Here is a 23421-nt window from a genome sequence, read left to right on the forward strand (position 1 = left end):
ATAACGGCCCACCCCGCTCCACTTTGAAATGGAAATATTTCCCTGAAACCCACTAAAGGCAACTCTTCATCATTTCAGTGCGTCCCTTTGGAGAACATCGTGAAATCAGACTCACTGCTCTTGAAGTTTATTATAGCCTGTTCACACACATATACACACGCACACACACAAACACACAGATACTCATACTACTGCATGGGCTGCATAACCTTTTCTGTCAAATTCGATCAAAAATGCAGCTCCAAATGGGACACTTATGTTATTTTAAACTTTTACAGTCATCAAAATGACTTTAAGAATCTCATTTTAGGCCAGAAGTCTGTCATTAAAGGAGAATACAGAGGAAATGTGCTTCAGCTTTACTCTTTAACTTGCCGTTTGTATGAATAATGCAAAAGGATATTAGATGCAATATAGCTACTGTAGTAAATAGCTTGCAGTAAAATACCGTAAGCTGTATGTGTGCTATTGACAGCATTATTAGAGACAACATGGAAGAGGTATTTGAATAAAATCCTTGTATGAGATGTCATATAGGAAAAATACAGAGCAATTACTGTTATTTGAGTAATTCCCCCGAAGGGTTTGGTTCTTGGACCTGTCACACGCGGTCTGGAACACGTACACTATTCCCTCTCTCTCTCTCGTTCTCCACTTCACGGAAAATGTCACACAGCCAAAAACACTTATTCTTTCTTATTACCTTGCCTTTCATCCCGGTGTTGGTTTGGCCAAAGCCATTCCTCGTTCTTTATTAGGTTGTGCAGGTACAGGCGAATCATTTCCCACGGTTCTGTCACATTTTCAGGTGACCTGGTGGAAAGGCCTTGCCGTCTGGTTTGGTTTCAGCGCTTGTTTTGGAGGACTCTCCTGATAATTTGGTCAGGCTCGCTCTAACAGATGTTTTATGTTTGACAGAGTTTGGACTGTTATTTGTCATGTGTTGGTGTGTAATGTGGTTTGTGGCTGCATGGAAATGAACTGGACGTTGTTACTCATTTTAACACTGCTCTGCCATTTTTCTCAATGAGCAAGTCTATTCAGTAAATATTATTAAAGCAAATTGTTTCTCCAGTGATGTTGCGCAAAAGTTTTACTGGCTTTCTGACGCACAAATATGGGCAAATGACAAATGTAGGGTTTTAAAATTAATATTTTTTATTTTAGAATTTAAACCAGGAACACTACTGCTGCTGAGGTATGGATAGTGCTGATGTATGGACCAGTGTTGTGCCAGTGCACATTGAAAATGCCCTAAATTTTGTTCAAAGATCAGTTTATACTAATTTAAATAAAATAATTTATGTTTGTTGATCATTTAAGTAAGTTAGCCTGAAATTGGCAGCTGTTTGTAAACAAGTGGCACATGTTACTTATTTAATTGGGGAGCTTTGGTTGTTTTTAACCTGACATTCAAGATCCTGAAAAGAATCCACTAAGAATCAAGACTAAAGCAAAGAGTTAATAAAAATGTTAAAAAACTGTAGAATGTCTGGAAGCAAAACAGTTACCATAAAAATACAGAAAATTACTGTACCTAATTTAACAATGACTTCCTGTAAAATTACAGCCTTTCCTTGTATATGTTTTCTGAAATTTTACAGTCAATGTATAGTAAATTACATGTTTTTTTTTTCTGTTAGTAAACTTTCGTAAAATGTAAAAAAAAATCAATAAAATACTGCATTAATACATTTAATGTTATTTAAAGGTTGACATAATTTAAGTAACAGCATAATTATGTCACTTGAAAAGTAAAAGTAAGTAATTTTGCTGATATTTAAATATTTTAAGTTCTCAATAAGTGGCTTTATTGCATAATTTTACAGATAAACTACAATTTATAGTGTTTTATAAGTAAAGAAAGATTTTTTTTTTGCTGTTTTCTAAATATTAACATTCATTGGCCCAATCACTCACTAAATCAAGCTTTTGCCAAGAAGATGCAGATATAAACAACATGAATTGATTTGAAGACCCTTTAATATTAGGTTTACTAAATGTTTAAAGCAGTGCAAAGTATGTCAAGAGCAAAACCACATAAATTCCAAAAGGCCAAAACCCAGCCAGGTAGATAAAACTGCTATGAAACTACATCATGGTAATCCCTCTATGCTAAGCATCTAATTAACATAGCCACTCCCCATAGACAGCCTTAAAAAGGCCATAAGTGCCGCCACGATACATTCCAGCCAAAATTGGTGAAAGTATGTTGTTTAGCTTACTTTACAGCTGGTTTGTTAACCAAAGTGCCAGTGTACAATTACATAATAAGAGAAGAGAAATGTTAAGCTCCTGAGAGTCACAATTTTTTTTATTAATGTTTCTGAACCGCCATTAAATATTTTGTATAGGTTAGCAAATACTGTCGGCTATATAGTGTATTTAAATCATTAATGTTTCACTATAATTCCACTTTTGATAAGGCCTGTTGTTATTAAAATAAGATTTGCAGTTGTAAAGTTTTATTACAATATATAAAAAGTAATTTTATGGAACAGTTCTGTTAAATTAATATTCATTTGGTTTTGTTTTATGTGTAAAAAATATATACCTACTTTACTGGTCTGTATTTTTACACAAAAAAATTGTTTATATATCAGTGACTGTGCTTTTACACTGAGACCCCATAAATTAAGATTCAAACACCTTAAAAATTGTACAGAGAATTCTTGTTGTTTAAATTTACAGATTTCAGCTGGCTTTTACAGAACATTTATTGAAACAAATGTTTTTACTGTGCTTTTCAAGTGTGATCTCTTTTCATATAAAAGACAGAAAAAAGTTTTTGACTGGTTTTGTCATTTTTCTACAATAAATGTTGTACACAACACAACCACTGAGCCACACTTGGTGATGAAGTGGAATATGATTGTTCCCATAATGCATTGCAGTGCCTTTCATTTTTTTGTTTAATGAATAGGCAAGGACTCTTTTAGTTGGAGGTTTATAAAGTAGGTGTTGTGGTGTAAGTTTGTGTTAAAATGAGACATTTTAGTGTGGTTGATTTGGTGTTTTGGGGCTTTTTTGGGGGGATTTTGAGCACTCACCCTCATGTAGTTAACTATGACTACAAAAACTATTATGAATCTTAAACTTTGTTATAACAGTTGGCATAAGTTCTGTGGTATGTTTTTGAAGATCTCCTTAAGTGACTTAGTCAGGTATTGGCAGCTGTTTTTGTGGCACATGTTATTTATTGGGGAGGTTTGGTTGTTTTTAACCTGACATTCAACCTCCTGAAAAGAATCCACTAAGACTCAAGACTAAAACAGTTTAGTTTGCTGTTTTAGCCTGTGCAGACTGGTTTTGTTATTTTTCTACAACAAAGGGTGTACACAACACAACCACTAAGCCACACTTGGTGATACCCCCTCTTTTTTAAGATTTCCTTAAAAAGTACTAAAGTTCACAGTTTAAAAAAATAGCTAGTTCGCGTTCATTTAGGTTTTTTTCCTCTTAATATATAGTCTGCTATTATTTTTCAATGGAAACCCCTTCTTTCCATTGATTAGAGTTTTAGTCGTTTAGCTCCATTTACTCCCATTCATTTTAGACTCGCTCGCGGGCTCCCTCTAGCGGTTCGCGGTAATTTTCTGAGGTAAATGCAGGGCTCGGGCTCATGTTCACCGTTTGTAAACTGAGCTGTTCAGTTCAGCTTTTACAACAAATATGAACACAACACTGGTGAGGACAATAAACTGAATGGTGTAATGTAGAGCCTATTTATAGATGTGTCTGTCGAATCGTGCTACCATATCGAAGTTTCCTAAGTTACCACAACACACGTCTTTAGAGATATAGAAGGAATGTCTTACAAACCTGCTGTAGGCTGTAATAGAAACAGTTAAACGTTTTAAATTCAATGTAAGTTAAAACAACACTGCCTTCTGTGTCACAGGTATAGCTATACTACGTGTCTGTAAATGTAAAACAGCCAAACTGAACGAATGTTAAACGTTAAGTGCTCTTTTCGAGGTCAATCAACTAACCACTTAGTGTGGGATGAAATGATAAAAGAGGGCGTGGTTATATATTGGCAATATTTAAAAAAAACTGACTAGCAGTCATTTGGACCGTCTACATGTTAGAAATGAGCATTGAGCAAATAGTAATATTTAGCTGGGCTTTCATAGTGTATACACCAAAAATGTTTAAAAAGTTTTCGACAAAACACAATAAAGTGCAAAAAGACTCAAGTTATAGTATTATTAACTATGTTAAATAACAATATTTACTGTGAATCCAAAAGAAAACATGGGCGAATGCTGAATACTGATGTAAAAATAATATGCGTATGTCACAGTAGCCCTCGGAAAAGCTCTCGGTAGGAAGACTCGATGAGTAACACACATTACCCATTGATTTGTGCTTCTTACCTGTATTGGCCATGCGCATGCCAACATTTTTTTTATGATTTTTTGTTTTTTGTTCATGATAATTTTTCTTGCGGTCTTTAAACAACCTGAACTCACAGTCATTATTTGCCTGGATGATACAAAAACGTTAATAGCAATTACTAATAAAAATAAAAATAACAATAAGCAATTAAAAATACAAAACAAATTTGTTCATCTAATCATGTCTTATTATCCTAATTTTGCCCTGATACTTATAATAAGATAAATTATCTAATTATACTTTTGAAAGCATATTTTAATATAGTGCATGTTTGTTTTTTTTATAATTTTACCTTTAAATTTACACTAGTAAAGCTAGCACAACCAATCAGAACACCAGATTCCGCATTTTAAGTCCCGGTACACAAGGCTATTGCTGGATTCTTTACCGAGTCCTTTGCCGAGGCTAACTTTAGGTACGCAGAGTTCACAGTGTGTCAACCCAGAATTTTTGTTGGAGCGTAACACTAAGGTGTCTAGTTTGTTGTATGTTTTTTACAGAAAGTTCAGTCTGAGTTTGTTTTTCTTTTTGACACATTATAATTTGAGTCACTGTTTATTCACATTCTCAGGTTTCCAGTGGAGATCTGTCAGATTCTGCTTTTTACCAAAACCCGGTGGAGGCTGTTGGAGGCTTGGTGAAACCCAAAGGCCGGACAGCTTCTTGTTTCGAATTGAGTCTGCACGGATTGCGGCGATGGGTGGTGCTTCATGACTGAGCAATGGATATAGAGGTATGGCAGCTCTACCGTTAAACCAGACAATGTCTATTTAACTAACTTGTGTGCACACTTTAAAATGACTAGTCTGTAAATCCACTGTGCACTGGTGAGGTTTGAAGGTTTTTGTGTGTGCATGGTTAAAGTGACTGTGTCTTCTTAATTCATTCTAAGTTCATTGTTTGAATATGAATTCTGCGGTATTTGATTCTGCTGTGTGAGCTCGCCATGGTTCAATCCCAGGCAGGACCGTTTCAAGACATTTTGGAGCGCCAAGCAAATTTAAACATTACTTATATTTCTCATATATTTGTTGCTTACCTACCTGCTGATAAATTACACCATTTTTACATTTAGGCTTAATTTATCCAATGTAAACTATTACTTACTCCTGTTAGCTGTAAAGCTTACTGACTGCTGAAGTTTCATATTTTGCCGGCTGCAGGAATCACAAACATGGCTGGCTGCCATGTTCTGAAATTAATATTTACATTATGTTTAGACCTCAAGCTTAAATCATCAAAATAACTTTTTATTTTTTTTATGTTAGATATCCGCTAAATCCGGATTTTTTTCACACTAAATTTTACCACAGTGTATGACTGCGGTTTCACAAAAGACAATTTTTTATGAGAATAAAAGTGACAGCTATAAAACTCATTAAGGTTTATAAGAGATATTCACTGATTTTCATTAAAGGGAGCTTTTAAGTCTATGTCAGTTAATCATTCATTATTTTTCTCCTCAGCTAAAATTAAATTGAATTGTACAGTTTAAAATACTTTGCTGGATGTGATTTAAATTAATTAATCACAGAGCATGTAATTAATTTGATTATTTTTTAAACACCTGACAGCACTTTTAAAAACAAGTTTGAAAACTGAAAACAGAAAAAAATTGAACTGAATTTGCAAAGAAATTAAACAGATTTCATAGGGCCCTACTTCTGCATGCTCCATTGTTCCATTAATTTTATTAACATTTACACATTTTTTTAGTTTGAACTGTGTTTAAACTTTTTGTAAATAAAGTTTCTTTTAAAAATTAATGTGAGATCAGGCATTTAGTCCAGGAAATGGGCAAGACAACACTCACAGAAAATGTGTAACACAGCCATATTTGTGTAAAATCCTGTAATATTACTTTTGCTATGTTCACTTTTACATATGTTTTAGCATCCCTCATGTCCAGAAAATTGTGTGTAAGCCTTTTTAAGGGGTGGCTCAGTGCTCCAATTCCACTTGCTGACTGTTGGGGGAGCGCAGTAGCAAGAGATGCCAATTCTCACGTAGTGTATGTGTGTGTGTGTCCAGGTGGAGCGAGTGTGTGAACAGAGGGCAGTGAGCGGAAAGAGCACAGTGAGTCAGAGTGGCTCCTTATAAAGGCGGCTCATTCAGTAGTGAGCCGAGCAGAGCAGGATGGGAAGTGTTTTCCCACACTGTACTCCACAATACCAGCCTTTATTACGCAGCCCTTTATACACACACACACACACAGACATACACCAAACACACAAAGAGCTTTGCAGATGTTAAGGTACATCACCATTTATTTCTGGGAGTACAGTACCTCTTAGAGAGGGGCATTTTCAAAGAGCAAGTCTTTTGAAGGCTCAGATGATTTTCAGGATTTGGAGTTATTTCTACAGTTTTAACAGTTGACAGGGGAACACAGGAGGGAGGTGGGGGTCCAAGTCTCAAGTCGAATCGTAACAGAAATGGCATTGAACGAGACTGGCTGGAAATGTCATGACTTAATGAGAACGTTTGTTATTTGCGCTCTTTCATATTGGTCTGGCAGCAGATCTGAGGCATCTTTCTGAGTCTCTTTTCCGCTTCTGCTCACTCCAGCTCTCCAGATGGGTAATGCCTGCTTCCCTTTGCCCTTCGCTTTTCTCAGAAAAAAAACTCTCGTCATTGTTAATTGTCTCTGCGGATGTTATCATAATTCATAGCATGCTGGAGACATGAGGTGAGGAATGAAAGGTGCGTGGGAAAGAGCTTTCCACACGTTTTATTGAGAATCATTCACAGCATCCTTAAGGAGCAAGGACTTTTTATACTCTTTCATATTTAATTTTATTCATTGTTACTGTTTTACCATATTTTGATAAACCATGCTTCATGCTGGCTGCACTGAAAAAAAATTGTTCAATGTATAAAGTTGATTCAAACAAGTAATTATATCAGTTTTAAAGGCAAATAACAGAAACAGCCTGTTCTAAACAATAGAAGATAATATCTGTGATGTTGCTAGTTGTTTGCAGTGGTGTTGCTAGGAGCCTGCTAACTTGTTGCTATACACTGCTATATACTGGCTGCTAATTTCACTCAACTTAAGATAATATTAGTTTTTCTGCCTAAAACACAATCACCTTTTAGAGTGTATGATGCTTCAAAATGAATGGAAGTCCCAATGGATGGGTTCCACAGCATGCCAAGATGATTGAAATGGTTTTTCAGGCAATTGCCATGATGTTGCTAAGTGGTTGCTCAGGTGTTGTCTAGTGGTGGTTGTGTTACCCCTTTACATCATTGTAAAATTGGTGGAGGTTTGGCTTCTCATTCATTCTCATTCACATTCAACAGGAAAATACAATGTGAAATGGGTTAGTCATCCATTTACTTGACTCAGAGCTTAGAAAGCATACACATACAGCTATTTCATGTTTAAAACCACCAGTAACCCCCTACATATCTCGTTATTTGTAATGTTGATAGTGGTAAAGAAAAAATATATATCTTTACCATGAATGAACTTTAGAAAACATCAAACCTTTTTACATCAAACCCTATCTCAAAACCAAGATACAACAGTGTCCCAGGCACCAGAAAGAATATTCCTAGTCATTTTATGTAATAACCAGCTGTGATTTAGATTTTAAAATCATTAAAGGCTTCAAGACCACGCTGAGTGGTCATGCTTCCATGCCAGTTAAAGGGCAGCATCAGTTCACAAAGCCTAACATAAGATTGCATGTACTAGGCCTTCTATTCGATCTCAAAATAACTGATTTATTAGCCACAACTAGCTTGTGGCTGTGGTTTGGAGAGTAATGTAGGGATATTTCTGGGGCAAGCTATGACTGGTAGACAGCCTGTGGTTGGATGTATGGGCTCAATCAGGTTCCCACAGTGGATAAATAAACCACAAAGTACGGCAACATTCGGAGTGCTATAGAGCAGGCAGCTGCTTTTAACAGGGCAGCCGCAGGAATGTCTCTCTTCACCGACAGCACTCATTACTCTAATCTGGCAAAGTCTGGGCTACTTTATATGTTTTCATATTTACACAGAGAAAATTGAATTGGGGATTTTGTTCTGATATTTTGCATACGGTTAAGATTGCATTAGTTCTGGGTTCGGCCTGTGGGTCAATCTTCACATTTGCCATTTTAACGATTTAATGTATTAAAAACAGCAGCAAGGAGAGATAATACATTCGTTTTATCCTTAATTTGAAAAAACTTCCTTGTACTTACAGTTGCTGACTACTTTTATAACCTCTATATGGGAGCCATTTGCTTTTTGTATCTCTTCCAAATTAAACTTATTATTTTTTTCTTCTTTCAACTCTGAATCTAGAACACATATATTTACCTATTCAAAACATGTACTGGTCAGTCTCAGGCAGCTTTACTTATTTTATTATTTTTTATAAAGTTTTTTTATCTGAAGATGGTTACAAAACTCATGTGACATTTGAAGGCATGTTTAAAGTAAGTCCACTAATTCATTAGATTTTCACTCAAGATTTTTTTTATTTTAAAGAAATGTTTAACTGCATGTTCAAATAATTTATATTTCTGACAAAAAAATCACTCCTGTTATTGGCACTCATTCATGTTACTAGAACTCCCTCCTGTCACTGGCACTTATTCCTGTTACTCTTTATGTTTTAAATAACAGGAATGAAAGTAACAGGAATGTGTTTGTAGCATAGAATTGGCAAAAACAAAAAAGCTGGTGAAAAATGGTGGCTATGCTAATACCATGAGGACACTGATCACATTCTAGTGATTTTCCAAAAATGTGTATTTTAAAAATAAACAAATAAGATCTAAGAATTAATGTAGGTTACATGAATGAGTATTGAGATTAACCTTCTCAGTCATAGTTACAATAAGATCAAATATACAGAAAAACTAATGAAAGAACTTAATTTTGGTCTTCGCATGATCTTCAGAAGAACCAACTGATGTCACTTCCTGTAGATTATTGTGACCAACAAATTGTCCAAGCAAACAGACAGGAAGCTCTTGTAGAAATCTACACATCCATATTCGATGCCCTCACACATATCCCGCAGGTTCGTGATGGACTTGATGAAACCCTTTGGCGTAAAGTGTGCCTTACCACATTCTTTATCACAGCTATAAGGTGAAACACTAGTCAGTAACCGGTGCAGCTGGAAGGCTAGAATTTAATACTGCTACCACACAGTACTAAATAACCCACAGTCCTATCCTGCCAAGTTCAGAAACACTTCACTGAGCTAGTAAAGGTCTAAACACATTGCTTTCATTAGAGAACACTGTTGTATTTTAACCCATGAAAGTTTATTGCCTCTTCTCCCCTACTTCCTGCAGAAATAACACTATTCAGCGTAGTGGTGGTTTAGTGGCTACAGCACAAGAGACACAACTGAAATGTGTATTTTATCTTAAATATTATGGATTTATTATGAAATATTTTTTAAAGCATAGATGGGATTTGCAGTCACACAACAATGCAGAAAATTACATCTCTGAAGGATTTTAATAATTATGTTTCATGGTAAAGTTTATAGTTAGAGAGAGGGAAAATGTAACTATTTTTTCAGTGTTCTAAGTAGTTTTTATTAATATTTTTTTTACATATCTTACTTTTGCAGTTAGGTCAATGTACAAGACAATTTGCTTAATAATAAATGTATTTTAAAGTTATTTTATGTGCACATTTATACATGTTATACATTTCATATCATTATACATATACATTTATACATTATACATTATAAATTTCCTGGGGACAGAAATGGCACCCCTTCTGTGAAATGACCCATATATAGTATTACATGTACTGGTAAATTATGACTTGTAATGCCCTAAATTACGGTAGTGTTTTTCTTCGTATTATTATTATTCATAATAACTACTTATTTGTTCATTCTGGGACTAGAACAAATTAAACTAATTTAAATGTGTTTCTAGTAAATGAGCAGTTTAGACAAATATACTGAAATTATATTAATAAAGTGTTGAAAATAGGCTCCATCCTGTTCTAAATTAATTGGAAAGTGCCACGTGTTCCTATCTGCCCAGGGTGGGGTGGCACAATCACTCTGTTTCACTATTCACATAATTATAAAGAAGCAGTGCTGAGCTGGCAGGCCACTCCATCTCCACTCCGTATCTCATCACAGACTGTTTTTCAGCTCACACACATGTAAATGGGCGTGTGCCTCGTTTACCGAAATTCAGATGATCCAGTCACCAAAAAAGGCCTTTATGAAACATCAGCCCTCTTTCATTAGGTTTGGGCTTCTTCCAGTAGCTCATTTATTCTGTCTGAGTGTGATACTTAGCAGAGTAGTGCCAATTTCTCTCATCACTCATGTACAGAAAATTACTATTTTAAACATGTCTAATTAATCTCACTGTTTTAAAAAGCTATAAAACCTCGACTCTCACTTTTAGCTCTGAGTTTAAGGTGCACATGGTTTGAGTTAGAATGTCCTGGCAGGGTAAAGGATTTTAATGGACATGACTGGACAACAGATTACAGCTGTTTAGGGGAATTATGCTTGACTTCATGAATTCAAACATGAAAAAAAAAAAAAACAATCACTCTAACTATGCAGTGATTACAGTAAAAGTAGTTCCTGGAATGACTAGAATGAGTCTGGACATGTATCTGATGTAATGTAAAGGAATATGTATTTTTGTAATTGTATAAATGTAAAATATGAAGCCAAAAGTTTGGACTTAATTTAAATTTTTCATTATTTCAAACTTTTCTGCATTGTAGATTAATAAAAAAATCATGCTATTATTAACTATTAAGAAAAATATATGGATTGATTTAGTAAAAAAGTGTTCTATTTTAGGTTCTTCAAAGTAGGCCCACTTTTAAGTTTACTAAATTACATATTATGTGTTCCGTTATATTAACATTCATTACAATTTAGGGAAAACATAAATAACACTAAATGAGAAGGTGTGTCTTATTGTTTATATTTAACTGTATATATATATATTTATATATTGAAATGCATTTTGAAATTTAAAAATGCTTTTTAAATGTAACTTATGTAATTGTATCTTGCATAAATAAAAAAAAATGTCCATATATTTCTTTATGAAGGTGACTATAGTATTTATTTAAGACCTGGCTCTTTTGTTGCTGTTTTAAAACCAGCAGAGCCGAAGAGCTATAATAATTGATGGTAACTTCTGAAGCATTTACTGCATGGTATGTTCTGTGTTCTGTAAGAGCAAAATGGTCAGGCTGAAGCTGTTCAGGCTCCAAATATAGATTAGAAATTATACAACACACTGTGAAACTCAACATGTACTGAACATCTCCTTCTAGTGTTACAAAGCGTGATTGCTCATTGCTTTTTAGAGGAAGTTCTCAGAAGTGAACACTAGATGTCACTCCGAAAACACAGTTTAGCTTTAGAGATTCAGCAAGATAAGATCTCAAGTGTTTGTTTGTCTCAAGTTTGTTTTAAATTCTGTGTAAAATGTGGCCATATTTTTATTTTTCAAAAAGAAGACACTGGTGACACTGGTTAGGATGTTGAGACCATTATTTATTTAAATAAATAAAAATATTAAAATAAATTTGTAATGCAAAAAGTGAAATACCGCCTTTTAACATATTTTATGTAAGCTTTTACGTTTGTTGCCACTGTAAAAAAGGAAATACATTAATCAAATAAAAAATAGACAGATGTGTTTACACCTGTGAAAATTTAGATATAGAAAGTGTGGTGTTGACCTCTTCCCTCTAAGCTTTGTACTACATCAATACTAATAGTGTTCATCAAAACCAATAAAAAAAATCTGTTTATTGTAAACATATTTAAACAAACTTGATTCCAACTTATTAATGAGAACAACATAATAAAATGTTTTAATAATGTTTAATCAAATTGTCCAATCAGGATGTTAAGATTACATTAGCACCAAGCTAGCATTATTGTACAGTTTGTTTCACACAGTGGGTTTATTGCTATCTAGCTTAAACACAAACATTTTAAGCTTGCAACATAGTTCTAGTAACATTCTTAACTTATTAATTTTTAGAATTACAGTGACATCACATTTACATATAGAAGCTGCAAAGACATTTGCTTCTGTTAGAAACCTGTAGAGAACTGTTTTATGTGGCAGTGATTTTCATATTACTAAATATTCTTATATACTAAATATATTTATTACTATGATTTTCATTACTAAAGTGCAAGGAAGTTATGTTTGCACAGTATTTAATATAAAAGCTGCATTTAAGTGCTTACTATCCTTGTATAAAAATGAAATTAAATGTAAAGGGACATCACAGTAAATGGTGCTGTCTGTTTACAAAAAAAAGTTAAAAAAGTTATGTTAGAACTAAAAATTGAGAATTTCTTACATATTTGAAGAATATTTAGATTTTTCTTTTTAAACATCACCCATTCCTTTTTGACTAATTTAGTAAAACACTGACAATTGACTATACTATTACAATTGAGTATATTATTGCAATAACAAACTTGTTATTTTAGCCTGATAGCCAGCGTTAGCTGCCTAAAACAAAAAAAACAAGCCCATTGGCATTTAGTATTTCATGTATGGTATTTTCTGCTTTATGAAGAGCACTTAAAATTCTTACATTTTCCCAAAAATCCACAGTGCGCCTTATAATTCAGTGCACAGTTTGTAAGGAGCAGTAAAGCCACTCTGCTGAAGTGCAGCATTATACAGGAGTTTTAGTGTAGTCCACAAGCACTGACGCTAAAGCATTATTAGCATTAGCTGCTAACGGCAGCGCTAACTCTTTCTCATTTCAGATTTGAGCATTATTCTGCGTGTTTACAGTGTTAAAACAAGCTACGTGGGACGAACCGTTAGCTGACAGCAACCTGGGTTAGGAAAAAACTTAAAAAAAAATAAAAAACTGCTTTTACTAATGCTAAGTGCTGCTAACTGCAGCTAGCTATGCTAAAATACTGAAAATTTAAGCCTAACAGAAGTACTTTACTCACTCAAATAAACAATTTTCAGGACAGAAATCTGTGTAGATTAACATCCAGCGCTTGTTTGACTTAAAAAGTTTTTTTTATTTGTTAAGAATTACGAGACCTGCTTAAACAGAAGCATGGCGAAACCCTTGTTCACTTTAAGTATGCATTCTTATTATTGTCACATAAAATGCGCCTTATAATCTGGTGTGCCTATATGTATGAAAATAGACCAAAAAAATTGACGTTTATTGAATGTGTGCCTTATAGTCCGTAAAATATGGTACCACTAAAACAGCTTACTCTACAGTACTCTGAATGTGTCCTCTGGTATCTGACACCAAGATTTTAGAAGCACGTCATGACCATATCAGATTCATTGTTCTTGCCATCTCAGGTAAACTCTGCACACATTATGACCCAGTTGTGTAGAAGAAAGGAGCCGTTACTTCACCAGTTTTAATGCAAATACATGTACAAGCTCCATCTTGCTGGTGTATACAGAAACTATAGTTCATCTGATGCACATTGTTATATCATCTATCTCTAGGCCAAATTCATCCATGACCAGTTTCTCACCACAAAGATGGACATGTTGACCTGACCTCATTTGATCCATTCAGAACTGCCACACAATCTCAGACCAAAGGCAAGACAGCTTGGTGAAGTGGTGAAGTTCCAATTACAAATGTAATCAGTGTGCATTTCAAGACTTTATATATTCTAATGCAGCTGTAGGCAGATCTTATTTTATAATCTCTGAAGATCAGGGTAATGGATCATTCACAGTGAATAACCCAGTTGCACAAAGCCTGCAAGAAACTGTTCTCTTTATTTCTCGCTTACAAAGGCCAAGGCAATCACCCGTGCCCTGTTGGCGTAGTCCATTATGGCAGAGTGGGAGGGCGCGGGTGAGCGGTGGTCTTACAGTCCTTTTACTGGGCTGAGGAAATCAAAGAGAGACAGTAAGGAGGAAGTTGTGATGGTAGTCACCAATGAATGGGGTTTGTTCTCAATTTCTTTGATGCCCTGAGACAAGCGGCAAGGAAATAAAAGATGTGAACTGCTTTTCATTTTCATGATGGTATTTTATGTTTCAGTTTGTCATATTGTGACATATTGTGATATTGACCTAATTCGTTCTCATTTGTGAGATCTAAAGTTTTAGTTCCCCAGAGTTTGATCCAGAAGGTCATGAGGCCTTGTGTTACAACCCTAAAGGCTTGCATTGAACATGCCTTTGATTTGGAGGATCCTTGTCAGCAGAAGTTATGCTTCTCTAAGTTTGTATCTGTAAAAATAAAACCAGCATTTGGCAATTAATCCTTTTGTCCAAAAGGTGGCGCTGCTTCATAACTAAATGGGGCAAAACAAGGCTGTGGTGTTTTTGGTATTCTTTTTACTGTACTGTTTTACAAACAAACTATGTATGCTTAAATGAAAGGCACAGCAATATTGAAACTTCAACTAAAAATCATATTGCGTTTATTTATTCATTATGAACAAACATAAAATCTTCACATTTTGTTCAATAATATCTATGATAATGTTGTTCACTGTAAAAACAAAAAGTTTATATAAAGCACAAAGCCTAAACAAAAGTCCAAGCAATACATTTTAATACATTTTAAATTAAGTCAGCAAGGCATTCTTGGAAAAAATGGAACCAAGTTTTCTTTTGTAATGCAGTATAAAAAACTAATTCATATTTATTTGGATTAACTGATGTGGGAAGCCATAGTTCTTTACATGTTCTACCATATAAACATTTGTTGCTGTTGTTTTTGTCATTTCAGTTATCACTAAATTTAACATTCAGTCCACATAAACTGACTTTAGTTTATATTTTAACACTGAATATTCTGCACTTTTTGTATCGTAGTAGTTGTTGTAGTCACATTAAATTATTTTATGTTACATCAATTTTAACATTATTATTATTTCATACAAAATTGTGGTATACATTTTACATTACATTACATTACATTACATTACATTTGGCAGACGCTTTTGTCCAAAGCGACTTACAATAGTCAAGTACAAAAGTAATAGAAGTTAAAGGTAAAACATTGTTTAGATAGGGCTTAAAGGAGGTCGAAGGGAAGTAAGGGGATAGAAAAAGTGCAGGAGGGGAAGAAGGAAATGGTAAGTAACTGTTGTTTGCAAAATAGAAAAAAGTTTACAGATTTGATAAATAATTAAATGATAAATAAAAAGTTAACTTTATTTTGTTACAGTAGTATATTATTGGAATTAATTAATTATTTTAATATCTTTCAGTGTTTTGTCACTTTGCCAAGATTTTGTTTTATCTCAAAATTACATACTGTGATAAGCTTATTTTAGAGCCATATCATCCACCCCTCCTTGAAAAACCTGTGAGCACCTAAAACCATCATTTCAAATGGGAGGAGTCAGATACCGGGGTACAAAGAACTCCAGCATTTGGATGTGGAGCTGAGGTACTGTTTTTGTATTTCTGGAGTGACGGAGCTCCATCAGACATATCTGGGACAAGTGCAATCATTTGCTTACTATACATAGATTCTTCAATATCTACTAGTGTAAAGTATTCCTACAGATAATGTTACTACAGCATAGGAAGAAGGTCAAATGAATACCCTTGACTTCAGAAGAAACTTTCAATGAGCAGGAACGCACATTAGGACGTGCAGATAGAATAAGTGTTAAAAAGGAAGCCCACTGCGGTTTACGGTACAGATTCTTGATTTTTGGTTCCTCAGAGATTTCAGTTAGTTCCCTTTCAGTGAAGGGTTCTTTCAGGGTTTAGTGTAAAGAAAGATTTACACTGATGTACCATAACAAAAAAAACACTGACATCTGTTTGTGAGGGTGATGTGTTAATAGGATGAAAAATGGGCAAGCGTAAAGATTGCGTAAAACAAAGCGTTCAAAACAAAGGCAAAATGGAAAACTGTTCTGTGGTCATATTATCAGAAAACAGTGACATTTCAGGATTGTTTAGTTGTGAATTCTCCTTTGATACAGCTTTAACTTGCGTTTTTGGATTGCAGGGCAATTTCTATGTATAGAGAGTGTTTTCTGGAAGTTTTCCTAAGCCCATGCCTTTTTAATGCAGCACCACCTGAGGGCCCAAAGATCACCAGCACCTAATATTAACACAGGGATTTCTCTAGATTCTTTCTCTAGAATCTTTTGATGATATGTGCTGTAGATGTTGAGATATCAAAAGTCTCCTACTTTTTTACGTTGAGGGACATTTGTTTAAAATGTGGATTCTTTAGATACAGTAGATACTTTGCTTCTGAGGGACTCTAAACTCTCCAAAATGCTCTTCTTATACCCAACCATTTGCGTTAGTTGCAAATTGCTCCTATTGTTGTTTTTTATTAGTACCACTTACTTTTCCAGCTGCTTGTTGCTTCGTCCCAACTTTTTGAAGAAGTTTTTTTTTTCTTTACCAAGAACTGTTAAGGACAGGGTATATATTTTAGACCTGACATTTCAATACTAAAAACAACAACAATACTAATGCAATAAACTCTTCAACCCCAAACCATAAGAAACTCTTAGCATGACTTGCTAAAGGTACATCTCACTCATCTGCAAATGTACATACATAGAACAAGATGCATTAAGGCAGCAGCAGCTCGCTCAGCTGTGCGGTATAGATCTGTCTTGCTAATGGCCAGCTCCTTGATGTGTTAGCCAGCCATTGGACTCAGTAACGTCACCAGTCCTTCACACCACAGTGCTAGCCTAGCGAGGGGCTCACAGATCAGGTGGGTCTCATCCACGAGGGCCCTTGGGGACTCGTGCTGTTCTCAGAACTGTCCTCAACTCCCTTTGAGGGCCCTGTGCCAAGTGAGCACTCCTACAAGGGCCTATTGTGAGCTTGAGTTTTTCATCAGGAAAAAGCGAACGCACCCGTCTCATCTCTGAAGAGGCCCTCAGGTAATTAGCGCTAGTATGGCCGCTCGGAGCCGTGTGAAAAGGAAAGGCGTTCGTCAGCGGCAGGGACAATGCCTGACCCTCGAGAGAAGATCCTGCTCTACCTAGTCTTCATAGCACTGCTAATGAGGGCCTCGTTTGATGAGCACCTGAACCAGCCAGGCAGCTGGGTTGCCTTATGCTGTCTTGTGACCTTATAGCACCTCTTGTGACCTTGCTTTAGGTTCTTAATCTCTCTGCTCGGGGCCACTTTGTCTTAAAGGTCCTGACGAAGTTTCACTTTCAGAATTTGCAAGATCGCTCTCATTTCAACTCACTTTCATATATCTCACCCACCTCTGATTCTAATGCATTCAATTTGCTTTACACAACCATTTACACAAAATAACATAAATACAGAACTAAATATACAGTTAGTTACATAATTAATTATGTACTTAAATTAAGTTTTATTGGCTAGTTCAGATCTAATTTTGTTCACACAATGGCAACACACTAATAAAGTCTAACAATCTGCAATAAAAATGTGTCTTAAATTTTGGAAGAATTTTAAACACATGTCATGTCAGGATGCGGTGCAGCAGGGAGGAGAGGACGTGGAGAGCAGACACAAATGCAAGTAATTTATTAATAAACAAAGAAACAAACAATAAAAAAAGTAAACTGAGACTAAGAAAACATGCAACCTGAACAGACTTGAAGACGTAAAAGAACAGACAAAGCAAACAGGAAACACATAACTTTAAATACAGAAAGAAGGCGGGAAAGCAAACTGGGAACACCTGAGCACAGGTAACGAGGGGGCCGGAGCTACAATTAAAACACAGGTGAAAACACTTGAGGCGGAGACACAGGAGGAACACACAGGACCATGTGAGGCATGACACAGAGGAGGAAAGGTAAACAAACACAGAGAGAGCAGTAAAAACACAGAGACAGAATAGGAGAGACACGAAACAGAGTCAGGACGTGACATGTGAATGTTAAATTTGAGATCTCACAATCTACAGAACATAATATCAAAAGATTTAAGATTCAGAGAATCTAGAGACATTCTTAAGTCAATGTTGGATGCTGGGGATCTTCAGGCCCTTTGTGGTGCAGAATATGGGGGCTTCTGTATTGTATGTGAATGTGATTTCTGCTAGAGTCGCTTGTCTGTTTACAAGGACAAATCTTGCTTGATGCTGCCAGTCACTATGTAGACTATGCTGTCCACTGTAAGTGGTAATGGCTTTTGTGTCAGTGTGGATCGTAGAATGATAAGTGCCTGCACAGCATCAGAAATGGTATATCCCTTTCACTGGCACCCACTAGGCCCAAAAAATTCGACCCGACCCCCATAAATTGTCATTATGAGCCCGAGCCTGATTTAAAAACCGACATTTTTTAGTAAGTGGGGTGGTAACACTGAGCTTTTTAAAAACATTTTTCCGTCTCTTTTAATGAGTGAAATCTGTTCAGAATGATGTTATATAAAATTGCAACACTGAAGAAGCATAGACCTATTATTTAAGAAAATGTTTATTAAGAACAGTTACACACAGCACTGCAAGTCAAGTGCATAATGCAGCTATATTGTAATTATCACGCCATAGCTTTATATTAAATAAAAATATTATTAAAAAACAGTCGACTAAGTCACAGACAATTTTCTTGAACCTGATCCGACCCGGCCCGAGGAACGTGGTGGGAAATCTAAGTGGTGGGGAATCTAAGCTCTAGCACCCACTATCAGACCTCACTTAGACTCGATAATTTATGCTGCCTTGGCATAAGTCTGCTGGCCAGTGTTCAGCTTCACTCACATGATAGTTCATCAACTTATACAGGTGGGAGTGTTTTCAAACCTTCCCCTGAGGGATCACTTTATCATCAGTTACTTTATGATCAATTTACATACTTCTATCCCATGACTTTGTCTAATATTATTCTTTTGCTAATTAATATATTTTCATTAGCTTTAACTCTTAATAAAAGTTTTAATTATTTTAGTTGCAAAAACGTACAGGGTGTATAATACAACAGAACAGCAAAACTACTGAGCTTGTTTCTACACTACTTGTCGAAAGGATTGTGGACAGCTACTTTTTAAAGCAGCTATTGCTGACACGGCTGTTGTTGCAGGTGAATGCCATCAAATTCTTACAGCTATGCTCCATGAGCTAGCAAAAACTGTTCTCTGGACAGCAGATACAGTTACTCCAACAAAAGCACAGTAAACTCTTTTTTAATGCCTGTGAACATTTATTAACAGTCCCAATAGTTTTGTCCATATAGTGTTTGAATTAGAAACAGTTAATATTAATTGAAACCGTGCTTTTTTTGTTTGTTGTTGATACGTGTGAAAAGTGTGAAAACTGAAGGAAATTCTTGTGAGTCATATCCAGAGGTAATCGGTATGGTTGTTGTTTCAGCTCACCTTTCAACAGTGTTCACTTCAGATAATAATAGCTGTCAGAAGAGATGAGGTCATGTCTTGGTTTATTAACACGACTGTCTGGTTGGAATTAATAGATAATAATTAGAGTTTTTTCCTCTTTTATAATATAAAATGATTAGATGCAGTATGATTAGGAGGTGTCCTGAGTATGAACTTGAATGCAATGTGTTTACAGTATGTGTAATAAATACCTGCCAGTGTAACGTTCTGTAAATGTAGATTTGTCATTTTCAAATTTGTCTTTAAGTGACTCAGTTATTGAGCTCAAATAAGATATTCCACTTCTCAGATATACAATAATTTAATTCTACATCTTAACAACTTAAGAAGCTTAGAGCTATTTACATAATGTGGCTGTATCATATCCAGAGGTCGTAAAAATGACTGAGGACTGAACTCATCATTTGTTAGTTCTTGAACATCCGCTGTGCACCAGCATTGTAAATCAAGAGGCGCTCACATGGTTGGTCAGTGATGAGAATGTGGGAGATGGAGTGCTTGAATAAAACGCAGCCTAAATAGTTGTAAATACAGCCATAAAAATGGAAACTCTTTGGGCCTCCTGTCATTGCTTAGCAGTTTCCCATGTACTCAGACTTGGACTGGTATATGAAGTTAAGCTTTCACGCTAGTTTATTTGTTAAATATAGACCGAAACATTGGATTTTATTTAAATGAACATTCATGTAATTGTGCTAAAAGCCAAATACTGGAGTGGATATACAGCTCTGGAAAAAAAATAAGGGACCACTTAAAATTATGAGTTTTTTTTTTATTTTACCAAATTGAAAACCTCTGAATTATAATCAAGAGCAAGATGGATGATGACAAGCCATCAAACCAAGCTGAACTGCTTGAATTTTTGCACCAAGAGTGGCATAAAGTTATCCAAAAGCAGTATGTAAGACTGCTAGAGGTTTGGAAAATACCAATTTGCATGAAAACTGTAATTAAGAACCAAGGTTTTTCCTCCAAATATTGATTTCTGAACTCATAAAACTTTATGAATAAGTTTTGAAAGCACTGCATCTTTTTTGTTATTTCAGCCATTTCGAATTTTCTGCAAATAAATGCTCTAAATGACAGTGGGAGAAATGCTGTCCGTAGTTTATAGAATAAAACAACAATGTTAATTTTACTCAAACATATATCTATAAATAGCACAATCAGAGAAACTGATTCAGAAACTGAAGTGGTCTCTTAATTTATTTCCAGAGCTGTATGTATTGGGACATCAGTTCATTCATCGTGTTTTCAGAAATCACGGTTATTAAAAAGAGTTGAACCTGTTTGTGTTAGAGCAGTTGTCTCTAGTGTCCAAGGAAGACTTCTGATCCGAGGATCACTGGTGCGAATCCCGGGTTGTGCTTCTAACCATCAGCAGCCAGAGTCTGAGAGACCATAATTGGCCTTGCTTTACTGGGTGGATAGATAGTGCTCCTTTCTCACATCGCTTCCAAGTTGATGTTGGTCAGTACAGACCTTGGGCCTCCTGATCCAAGGATCGCTGGTTGGAATCCCAGGTTGTGCTTCTAGCCATCAGCAGCCAGAGTCTGAGAGAGAACAATTGGCCTTGCTACCTCTGTGTGGATAGATTGTTCTCTGTCCTCACATCGGTTCCAAGGTTATGTTGGTCAGCACAGGCGTCTGTTGGATGATGTTCTAGAGCTGGATCGCTGCCACCCAATAATCCTGCAACAGTGGCAGTTCAAAAAGAGACAGTGGCTTACTTACTTCACATGTGTCAGAGGAGGCATGTGCAAGTGTTCACCCTCCTAGTGTTGGAGGCATTACCAGTGATTGGGGGGGGGGAGTCCCTATGAATAGGTTGGGTAAGTGTGGTCTGGGAGAATGGATGGGCCTACCAAATGATTTGGCAAGTCTGCTAACCATTTTTGCTTTAGTAGAATGGAAGGTAGTGTATGCATAAGAGCCATATTTATACAGTTATTGATGTGAATGATCTTTCTGCTTTCCTGGCAACAGTTCAAATATTCAATCTGCTGCTCAGTTGATTGTTTACAGCTTTATTTGTATTATCGTGGAATAAGAGAATGTTCGAATAGTGTTAGACTGTTACACTGCGTTATTGTTTACTTCTGAGTGACCGTCAATAAACACCCATATAAACAGAGCAGAGGGAGAGAGGCCTTGGTAAAGAGTGATAGCAGTGCTCCAGGCCAAGGTAAATAAATGGCCCAAGATAGCAAACGCTTTCCATTAGTTGGGCCCAAGGCGGCCTTGCCCCTTAGAGACACTCGGCACAGGCCACCAGAAAAGCAAAGCATCTGTCAAAGCATGACTCAAGTGTGAGACGTTGTGGTCTACTGGTTCTTCCACTGGCTAACACTGAAAAAGACACATAACGTTCCTTCTGCTCGGTTCATCTTGAAAAGCTGTGGTCAGCTCCCACTGCCCGAAACTGTGCCTAGACTGTGACTGTGAGGTTGTGGAACTGATCTCAGATCAGTTGCATAAGGTCATTTTAGCTCCTGCTGAGTTCTAGTCTGGCAGCAAGTTGTGTGGGCAAGACTTGCGCACTCAGTGTAACACTGCAAAGTTCAGAGCGTAGGAACAGCACACAGCCCTGCAAGCTCCACAGTGCTGTACCGCTACTGACAGCAAGCTAACGGGGAAAACCGAGCCAGGTCTGCTAGCACATTATGTCTTTTCCTGCAAGTAACAAACAAGATCACAAGCACAATGTCTGATTCGGTTAAGGCTGGCATTCCCTCCAAATAACAAGAATCAGAGAAAAAGAGTAAGTGAAACAATGTGAGAGAAGCAAATCAGTGATTCTGAGAAAAGCATCACCTTGGGGACAGCAGAGCATGAATGCAGTAGTTCTGAAGCGGCTCTGCTTCCTGCATATACCCAGTGGACGTGTGTGGGGCCGGGACAATGCACTCTCTTTCACTGCAGCCGAACGCAGCTGGCAGGCCTGAGCACGCGACATGAGCCTCGTCTGACTGATGAACTTAACACATATTTCTGCAATTACAGTGCAAACTTCACCAAACTCAAATACAATTCTGATTTGGCCAAGAATTTATATTAAACAGTCAGAGAATAGTAAACCTTACTGCACAAAAGTTTGGAATAAATTAAATTGATCAATTAACAAATATGTACCTAATACAGACCTACAACCCTTGAATTAATTTTGAGTACTAATTTGAGTACAAATTTACTAACTTACTAAATGGTTAGAATTTGTCTATGAAACACCAGTAGCGAAGTACAAGTGAGATACATAGGTGTATGTTTAAAACAGTTCTGTTTACACTAGTTAAAAGTAAAAATCCACTCTGGGTTTTGTTCGAACTGCCTGGGCAGCTCTGCTGCGCCTCAGCAGAGTGGATTTTTACTTTCTGGATCTGGACTACCCACCTCTGTGTGTTTACACACAGGTTTAAATAAACCTAGGTCTAAATCTAGGTCAGAGGCTGAATTAGTGTAAAAATGTATTTATTTTTATTTTCCAACTGTTGTCCGACTCCTGGTGTCGCAGTGCTGTTAGCCAATGTTTGAATGTATGAATATTCATAAGCATGGGCGGATCTAAAAAAAATATTTATGGGTGGCAAGGGAGATGCAGGAACTTTTGAGGATGGCAACGTATGGCAGAGATATATACACTGCGGTTACTGACATGAAGTAACTGATATAATTGGAACTAGCAAACAATACATATTACAGTTGCAAAATAAGATTTTTA

The 23421-nt window shown here is 36.1% G+C and overlaps 1 protein-coding gene across 1 annotated transcript in view; it reads left to right on the forward strand.

The window, feature by feature from the left end:
* The window catches only part of nrbf2b (nuclear receptor binding factor 2b), a 119278-nt gene that overhangs the window by 8414 nt on the left and 87443 nt on the right, over positions 1-23421 (forward strand). Inside the window, exon 2 of the mRNA XM_007255119.4 lies at positions 4973-5134. The gene's annotated coding sequence lies outside the window, so the exon portion shown is untranslated. The remainder of the gene's footprint in view (positions 1-4972; positions 5135-23421) is intronic.

The sequence above is a fragment of the Astyanax mexicanus genome, chromosome 15, assembly GCF_023375975.1.
Source record: "Astyanax mexicanus isolate ESR-SI-001 chromosome 15, AstMex3_surface, whole genome shotgun sequence".
In the NCBI taxonomy this organism is placed as follows: domain Eukaryota; kingdom Metazoa; phylum Chordata; class Actinopteri; order Characiformes; family Acestrorhamphidae; genus Astyanax; species Astyanax mexicanus.